Source organism: Ovis aries, chromosome 12 (assembly GCF_016772045.2).
Source record: "Ovis aries strain OAR_USU_Benz2616 breed Rambouillet chromosome 12, ARS-UI_Ramb_v3.0, whole genome shotgun sequence".
In the NCBI taxonomy this organism is placed as follows: domain Eukaryota; kingdom Metazoa; phylum Chordata; class Mammalia; order Artiodactyla; family Bovidae; genus Ovis; species Ovis aries.
Window position 1 is genome coordinate 5233135 of NC_056065.1, and position 9759 is coordinate 5242893.

Consider the following 9759-nt stretch of genomic DNA (forward strand, 5'->3'; position numbering starts at 1 on the left):
CTCACCAGTAGTATAAGAGGATACTGAGTTTTCATATGCTTAAAAACACTTTTTATTGTCTGATTTTATTTTTAATTTTAGTCATCTTGCAGGCCTTGATTTCTGTATTCATTGGCTCAAGAGACTTTCAGGATCAAGGCTCAAATTCTCCAACACCCCCTAAAAGACCTAACTGACTTCCCTTTTTCTCTGTTATTTTGCCCTGATAAGTCCACTTACATATTCTCATTCAGTTCAGTTCAGTTCAGTTCAGTCACTCAGTCGTGTCTGACTCTTTGCAACCCCATGAATCGCAGCACGCCAGGCCTCCCTTTTCATCACCATCTCCTGGAGTTCACTCAGACTCAGGTCCATCGAGTCTGTGATACCATCCAGCCATCTCATCCTCTGTGGTCCCCTTCTCCTCCTGCCCCCAATCCTCCCAGCATCAGAGTCTTTTCCAATGAGTCAACTCTTTGCATGAGGTGGCCAAAGTACTGGAGCTTCAGCTCTAGCATCATTCCTTCCAAAGAAATCCCAGGGTTGATCTTCAGAATGGACTGGTTGGATCTCCTTGCAGTCCAAGGGACTCTCAAGAGTCTTCTCCAACACCACAGTTCAAGAGCATCATCAATTCTTCGGCGCTCAGCCTTCTTCACAGTCCAACACTCACATCCATACATGACCACAGGAAAAACCATAGCCTTGACTAGATGGACCTTAGTTGGCAAAGTAACGTCTCTGCTTTTCAATATGCTATCTAGGTTGGTCATAACTTTTCTTCCAAGGAGTAAGCATCTTTTAATTTCATGGCTGCAGTCACCGTCTGCAGTTACTTTGGAGCCCCCCAAAATAAAGCCTGACACTGTTTCCACTGTTTCCCCATCTATTTCCCATGAAGTGATGGGACTGGATGCCATGATCTTCGTTTTCTGAATGTTGAGCTTTAAGCCAACTTTTTCGCTCTCCAATTTCACTTTCATCAAGAGGCTTTTAAGCTCCTCTTCCCTTTCTGCCATAAGAGTGGTGTCATCTGCATATCTGCCTTGACGTACTCCTTTTCCTATTTGGAACCAGTCTGTTGTTCCATGTCCAGTTCTAACTGTTGCTTCCTGACCTGCATACAGATTTCTCAAGAGGCAGGTTAGGCCGTCTGGTATTCCCATCTCTTTCAGAATTTTCCACAGTTTATTGTGATCCACACAGTCAAAGGCTTTGGCAGAGTCAATAAAGCAGAAATAGATGTTTTTCTGGAACTCTCTTGCTTTTTCCATGATCCAGCAGATGTTGACAATTTGATCTCTGGTTGCTCTGCCTTTTCTAAAACCAGCTTGACCATCAGGAAGTTCACGGTTCATGTATTACTGAAGCCTGGCTTGGAGAATTTTGAGCATTACTTTACTAGCATGTGAGATGAGTGCAATTGTGCGGTAGTTTGAGCATTCTTTGGCATTTCCTTTCTTTGGAATTGGAATGAAAAGTGACCTTTTCCAGTCCTGTGGCCACTGCTGAGTTTTCCAAATTTGCTGGCATATTGAGTGCAGCACTTTCACAGCATCATCTTTCAGGATTTGAAACAGCTCAACAGGAATTCCATCACCTCCACTAGCTTTGTTCATAGTGATGCTTTCTAAGGCCCACTTGACTTCACATTCCAAGATGTCTGGCTCTAGATGAGTGATCACATCATATGGATACCTAGATAAATAGATCCATATCTGTACCCGTATGCATATACATACATATATACACATCTAGCACTTAGAGTTGTTTTCAGTAGAGTTATTTGGCTAATTTACCTAGGACTGTTCTTTGCAACCCCATGAATCGCTGCACACCAGGCCTCCCTGTCCATCACCACCTCCTGGAATCTATCCAAACACATGTCCATCGAGTCGGTGATGCCATCCAGCCATCTCATCCTCTGTCATCCCTTTCTCCTCCTGCCCCCTATCCTTCCCAGCATCAGGGCTTTCCAATGAGTCAACCCTTCGCATGAGGTGGCCAGAATATTGGAGTTTCACCTTCAACATCAGTCCTTCCAATTGAACACCCAGGATTGATCTCCTTTAAGATGGCCTGGTTGGATCTTCTTGGAGTCCAAGGGACTCTAAAGAGTCTTCTCCAACACCACAGTTCCAAAGCATCAGTTCTTCAGTGCTCAGCTTTCTTTACCGTCCAAATCTCACATCCATATATGACTACTGGAAAAACCATAGCCTTGACTAGATGGATCTTTGTTGGCAAAGTAATGTCTCTGCTTTTCAATATGCTATCTAGGTCGGCATAACTTTCCTTCCAAGGAGTAAGCGTCTTTTAACTTCATGGCTGCAGTCACCATCTGCAGTGATTTTGGAGCCCCCAAAATAAAGTCTGACACTGTTTCCACTGCTTCCCCATCTATTTCCCATGAAGTGATGGGACCAGATACCATGATCTTCGTTTTCTGAATGTGAGCTTTAAGGCAACCTTTTCACTCTCCTCCTTCACTTTCATCAGGAGGCTTTTTAGTTCCTCTTCACTTTCTGCCATAAGGGTGGTGTCATCTGCATATCTGAGGTTATTGATATATCTCCAGCAATCTTGATTCCAGCTTGTGCTTCTTCCAGCCCAGCGTTTCATGATATAGTCTGCATATAAGTTAAAGAAGCAGGGTGACAATATACAGCCTTGACGTTCTCCTTTTCCTTTTTGGAACCAGTCTATTGTTCCATGTCCGGTTCTAACTGTTGCTTCCTGACCTGCATACAGATTTCTGAAGAGGCATGTCTGGTGGTCGACATTCACATCTCTTGAAGTATTATCCACAGTTTATTGTGATCCACACAATCAAAGGCTTTCACACTGTCAATAAAGCAGAAATAGATGTTTTTCTGGAACTCTTTTGCTTTTTTGATGATCCAGTAGATGTTGGAAATTTGATCTCTGGTTCCTCTGCCTTTTTAAAATACAGCTTGAACATCTGGAAGTTCATGGTTCATGTGCTATTGAAGCCTGGCTTGGAGAATTTTGAGCACTACTTTACTAGCCTGTGGGAGGAGTGCAATTGTGCGGTAGTTTGAGCATTCTTTGGCATTGCCTTTCTTTGGGATTGGAATGAAAAGTGACCTTTTCCAGTCTGTTGCCACTGCTGAGTTTTCCAAATTTGCTGGCATATTGAGTGCAACACTTTCACAGGATCATCTTTTAGGAATTGAAATAGTTCAGCTGGAATTCGTCGCCTCCACTACCTTTGTTCATCGTGACACTTTCTAAGATGCACTTGACCTCACATTCCAGGATGTCTGGCTCTAGGTGACTGATCATACCATCGTTTTTATCTGGGTCGTGAAGATCTTTTTTGTATAGTTCTTCTGTGTATTCTTGTCACCTCTTCTTAATATCTTCTGCTTCTGTTAAGTCCACACTATTTCTGTCCTTTATTGTGCCCATATTTGCATGAAATATTCCCTTGGTATCTCTAATTTTCTTGAAGAGATCTGTAGTCTTTCCCATTCTATTGTTTTCCTCTTTCTTTGCACTAATTACTGAAGAAGTCTTTCTTGTCTCTCCTTGCTATTCTTTGAATTCTGCATTCAAATGTGTATATCTTTCCTTTTCTCCTTTTATTTTTTTCTTTCTCTTCTGTTATCAGGTATTTGTAAGGCCTCCTCGACAGCCATTTTGCTTTTTTGCATTCTTTTTCTTAGGGATGGTCTTGATCCCTGTCTCCTGTACAATGTTATCAACCTCCATCCATAGTTCTCATGCCCTCTATCAGATCTAATCCCTTGAATTTATTTGTCACTTCTACTGTATAATCATAAGGGATTTGATTTAGGTCATACTTGAATGGTCAAGTGGTTTTCCCTACTTTCTTCAATATACGTCTGAATTAGGCAATAAGGAATTCATAATCTGAGTCACAGTCAGCTCCCAGTCTTGTCAGCAAAGAACTAAAGAGCCTCTTGATGAAAGTGAAAGAGGAGAGTGAAAAAGTTGGCTTAAAACTCAACATTCAGAAAACTAAGTTCATGGCAACTGGTCCCATCACTTCATGGCAAATAGATGGGAAAACAGTGGAAGCAGTGACAGACTATTTTTGGGAGCTGCAAAATCACTGAAGATGGTGACTGCAGCCATGACATTAAAAGATGCTTGCTCCTTGGAAGAAAAGTTATGACTAACCTAGACAGCAAAGCAGAGACATTACTTTGCCAGCAAAGGTCCATCTAGTCAAAGCTATGTTGTTTTCTTTTCCAGGAGTCATGTGGAGATATGAGAGACAGACTATAAAGAAAGCTGAGTGCCAAAGAGTTGATGTTTTTGGACTGTAGTGTTGGAGAAGACTCTTGAGAATCCAACCAGTCTATCCTAAAGGAAATCAGTGCTGAACATTCATTGGAAGGAGTAATGCTCAAGCTAGAGCTCCAATACTTTGGCCACCTGATTTGAAGAACTGACTCCTTGGAAAAGATCCTAATGCTGAGAAAGATTGAAGGCAGGATCAGAAGGGGATGACAGAGGATGAGATGGTTGGATGGCATCACCGACTCAATGGACATGAGTTTGAGCAAACTGTTCATGTTGGTGATGGACAGGGAATCCTGGCATGCTGCATTTCATGTGGTCATAAAGAGTCAGACACGACTGAGTGACTGAACTGAACTGAAATGATTACTGGGTTTTATTATTAATAGTTAGAAATTCCTTCCAATGCATACCTAATGCCATCGGTGTAGTATAGCTGGATAACCCTGTGCAGCATCCTCATTCTTCCATTGGATTCATGTATATATTTGCTTAAGAAATTTTTTATTGAGTGTTCACCATATTCCAGACAATATTCTTGGAAAGAGGGGATTTGATTGTGGAAAAACCAGAGACAAAAATCCTACTATCATGAGTCTTATAGACGCTGATAAATAAGATCCTTGTAAAAATATAGAAAACATTCAATAGAGTTAAGAATTAAGGAAAAAAGAAAGTACATCAAAGGGAATCTGAATGGAAAGATAGATAAAAATGTGAGAAAAACTATCCAGGGAAGAGCAGATTGAGAAGGTGTCTTTGAGCAAGACTAGAAAGAAATGGGGGAGGGAGGTGCTTCCCAGGTGGCGCTAGTGGTAAAGAGACTGCCTGCCAATGTAGGAGACAGAGGAGATGCAGGTTCAATCCTCGGGTTGGGAAGATCCCCTGGAGTGGGGCATGGTAACCCACACCAGTATTCTTGCCTGAAGAATCCAAAGGATTGAGGAGTCTGGCAGATAAGGTCACACAGAGTTAGACATGACTGAAGTGACTTAGCACCCACACATGCACGCAGAAAGAAATGGAGAGCTGACCATCGGGATATTTAGGAGAATAGCATTCTGGGCAGAGCACACAAGACCCTCTGTAGTCAAAGGACCCTTCAGAGCATGGAGGGTCTATTCTGGAACAGCAGAAGTCTTTGTGACCAGAGGAGGGAAGAAAAGGAAGGCAGCAGAAGATAAGGCAGCAGAAAACTCAGAGAGGTTTAAGGAAACCAGATCATACAGGGCCAAGCAGTTTTTATTTTGAATGAGATAAGAAATTATTGGAGGGTTTGGAGCAGAAAAAGTGATTTTTTTTTAAACCAAAGACTTAAATAGAATCACTGTAAAACAGTAGACACTCAACATGCTTGTCTGCTGAGAACTTGAGTTTTGGTGTTGGTAAGAGGTGTTTGTTTGTAAAAGAATATATTTTGGAAATCCAGGAATGATCACAAGAGTAAACATCAAATATATCATGGATTTACCTGCAAAATCAAGAAAATGACACAAGTGCAAAAACACATGGATTGCTTACTTTATAACTTGGATGTACACAAGGTTTTCTTACTATGGCTCATAATCCAGATACAATAAAAGACTGTATGACCACATGAAAGTTAAAAATGAAAATGTTTACAAGGCAAAAGCACTGTACAGACACATCACTTGCACACCCATCAGAAAGGCAAAAATTAGAAAGATGGATAATGTCTAAGACTGACAAGGCAGTCTTAGGCAGAAGAATCCTGATTCAACTGTTGGCAGGACTGCAGACAGGAGAGCCAATAGTAGTAGTGTATATAGTCAAAGAATATATGTACTCTGTAACTCTGTTCCTAGACAACATTTCTGGAAGATTCTTTTATAATTCCATAAGGTACATATATAAGGATGCTTGTAATAGCATTGTAACAGCAGAGAGTTAGAGGCAATCTAGGTGCCCATGATGCAGAGTAGATAAGGAAAATGTGCTATATGCAACATATATATGCTATATGTCAGAAGTAACAGATTAAAGGCACATTTAGCAAAATAGGTGGATATTACAAACATCCAAAGTGCCTTGGACAGCAAGGAGATCAAACCAGTCAATCCTAAAGGAAGTCAACCCTGAATATTCACTGGATGGATGATGCTGAAGCTGAAGCTTCAATAAATACTTTCATCACCTTATGCGAAGGTCTTTTCACTGGAAAAGACCCTAATGTTGGGAAGGATTGAAGGCGGGAGGAGAAGGGGGTGACAGAGGATGAGATGGTTGAGTGGCATCACCCACTCAATGGGCATGAGTTTGAGCAAGCTTTGGGAGGTGGTGAAGAACAGGGAAGCGTGATGTGCTGCAGCCCATGGGATCACAAACAGTCAGACACAATAGTGATTGAACAATAACAACGAAAACATAGTGTTTATTGAAATAAGAAGTAAAATAAATTCTATAGGATGATAGCATTTATGTAAGTTAAAAGCAGAAACCATAAAACTATATATTTTGCAAGAATATATGCAAATAGAAGGATTCACATCAAACACATTAGAATGTCTTTATGGAAAGGAAGAGAGTTAAGAAGGGAAACAAAAGCAAACATCACATTCTTCTAAGGGTCACCTGTAGGTAATTCTCCCTCGCATGGGAGGATAGCATTTCCTTGCCTCCCTCCACCCTTTAGTTGGGCAAGGTGATGGGGTTAGTTCTATCTGAACAGTTGTAGGTAGAATTCATGGGTACCAATTCTAGACCAGAACATTTGATTTCTGGTGGAAGATCAACCAATGCTCTGGTTGCCTACTGCAAATAAAATCATGAAAGCACACATTGAGAAAACACTTCCATCATCCTGGATCTCTCAGTGAATAAAAGAAGCTGAGCCCTTCCCCAATCCCTTAACCCACTAACATGCATTGCATAGATAGTTTTAGTGAAATATAAACATGTTGTTTTAAGGTTTTGGAATTTGAGGGTGTTTGCTACTTCAGCATAGTCCTAGCTTATTCTGATTAATACAGGGAATAATCAATTAAAAAGGGCTTCCCACATGATTCAGTGGTAAAAGTATCCACCTGCCAAGGCAGGAGTTGCAGGAGAGCCAGGTTCAATCCCTGGGTCCAGAAGATCCCCTGGAGAAGGAAATGGCAACTCACTCCAGAATTCCTGTCTGGATAATCCCATAGACAGAGGAACATGACAGATTACAGTCCATAGGGTCACAAAGAGTCGAACATAACTGAGCATGCAAGCATGAATCAATTTAAATAAAACAAGAACAAGGTCTTTCAGGGACCAATGATGCTGAGAAGAACAACTAACTCAAATATGTACACTCAAATTTTCCCCTGCCTCATCCCAAATGAGATGGAGAAAGAAGACAAGGTGATTGCCTAAGATCACACAGCCTTGAATTGGGACATGACAAAAAATAAATAAATAAATAAAAAGACTCTCAAAAGGATGAACAAGAATAAACACTTCACCTGCCGAGATTTAAGTGAGATTTTCACAAAGTTTCCTGTGCTGTTTCCATGGACAAGATGGAGATTTGTAGTCTGAAGAAAATGGCTACTGGATTTTTCAGTGGTGGAAATCCATCTTATCCTATGAGGGCTGAAGAGTGAATCTGAAGCATCTTATTGAATAGCTGGGTCCTCAGTTTCACTCTATTCAACCTCAAAAAAATAAAGTCAAAAGATAACTGAGCAACTAGGATAAATATCTGGAAAAAATGATATAAAAGGGAATGAAAATATGAACAGAGATTCACAAAAGAACCAAAAATTAAGATCGCCTTTAAGCCTATCAAAATATATTCTTGCTCACTCACAATAAAAGAAATGCAAATTTAGAGTACACTGAAATATAATTTCTCAACTACTAGGTTGGATAAAATTAAAGACTATGATGACAACACAAATTTGCTTAACGAGACTGTGGGGAAATTGAGTGCTCTCATGCATCTGAGGTAGAAATGTAAATTGATACAATTCTTAGAGAATTTGGTGATATCTAACAAAACTACATATGTGTTTACTTTTTAAACTAAGAACCCCACTTATAGGAATTTGCACGAAAGATAAATTTCCAAAAGTGGAGGTATAAACATGTGCAAAGTTATCTTTTACAGCATTATACAGAATTGCAAAACTTTAAATAGAACATAAATGCCCTTCATATAGGAAAATACAAAATAAACTATGGTTATTTACATTGTTGTTACTGTTCAGTCACTAAGTTGTGTCTGACTCCTTGCAACCCCATGGACTGCAGCACACCAGGCTTCCCTGTTCTTCACAATCTCCCTGAATTTGCTCAAACTCATGTTCATTTAGTCAGTGATGCCATTCAACCATCTTATCCTCTGTTGCACCCTTTTCCCCTGCCCTCAGTCTTTCCCAGCATGGGGATTTTCCCAGTGAGCTGGCTCTTCGTATCAGGTGGCCAAAGTATTGGAGCTTCAGCTTCAGCATCAGTCCTTCCAATGAATGTCTCTGGTTGATTGATTTCCTTTAGGATTTACTGGTTTGATCTTCTTGCTGTCCAAAGGACTCTCAAGAGTCTTCTCCAGGACCACAGTTTGAAAGCATCAATTCTTCCGTGCTCAGCCTTCTTTATGGTCCAACTCTCACATCCATACGAGACTACTGGAAAAAACATTTCTTTGCCTATACAGACTTTGACAGCAAAATGATGTCTCTGCTTTTCAACATGCTGTCTGGGTTTGTTATAGCTTTTCTAGGTTTGCTATAGCTTTTCTTCCAAGGAGGATCCTTTAATTTTGTGGCTACAGTCACTGTTTGCAGAGATTCTGGAGCCCAAGAAAATAAAATCTGCCACGGTTTCCACATTTTCCCCATCTATTTGCCATGAAGTGATGGGACTGGATGCCATAATCTTAGTGTTTTAATGTTGAGTTTTAAGCCAGCTTTTTCACTGTCTTATTTCATCCTCATCAAGAGGCTCTTTAGTTCCTCCTCTCTTTCTTCCATTAAAGTGTCATCTGCATATCTGAGGCTGTTGCTATTTCTCCTATTAATCTCTATTCCAGCTTGTGATTCAGTCAACCTGACATTTCATATGATGTATTCTGAATATAAATTAAATAAGTAGCTTGACAATATACAGCCTTGTCATACTCTTTTCTTTTGAACCAGTCTATTGTCCCAAGTCTGGTTCTAACTGTTGCTTCTTGACCTGCATACAAGTTTCTCAGGAGGTAGGTAAGATGTCCTTGTATTCCCATTTCTTTAAGAATTTTTCAGTTTGTTGTGATATATAGAGTCAAAAGCTTTTCTGTAGTCAATGAAGCAGTATAGTAGTTTTTTTTTTTTTAAATTTCCTTGCTTTTCCTATGATCCAAGGGATGGTGACAGTTTGATCTCTGGTTCCTCTGCCTTTTCTAAATCCAGCTTGTACATCTGGAAGTTCTTGGTTCAAGTACTGTTGAAGCCTAGCTTGAAGGATTTTGAGCATTACCTCACTAGCATGTGAAATGTAAAGTAGTTTGAGCATTCT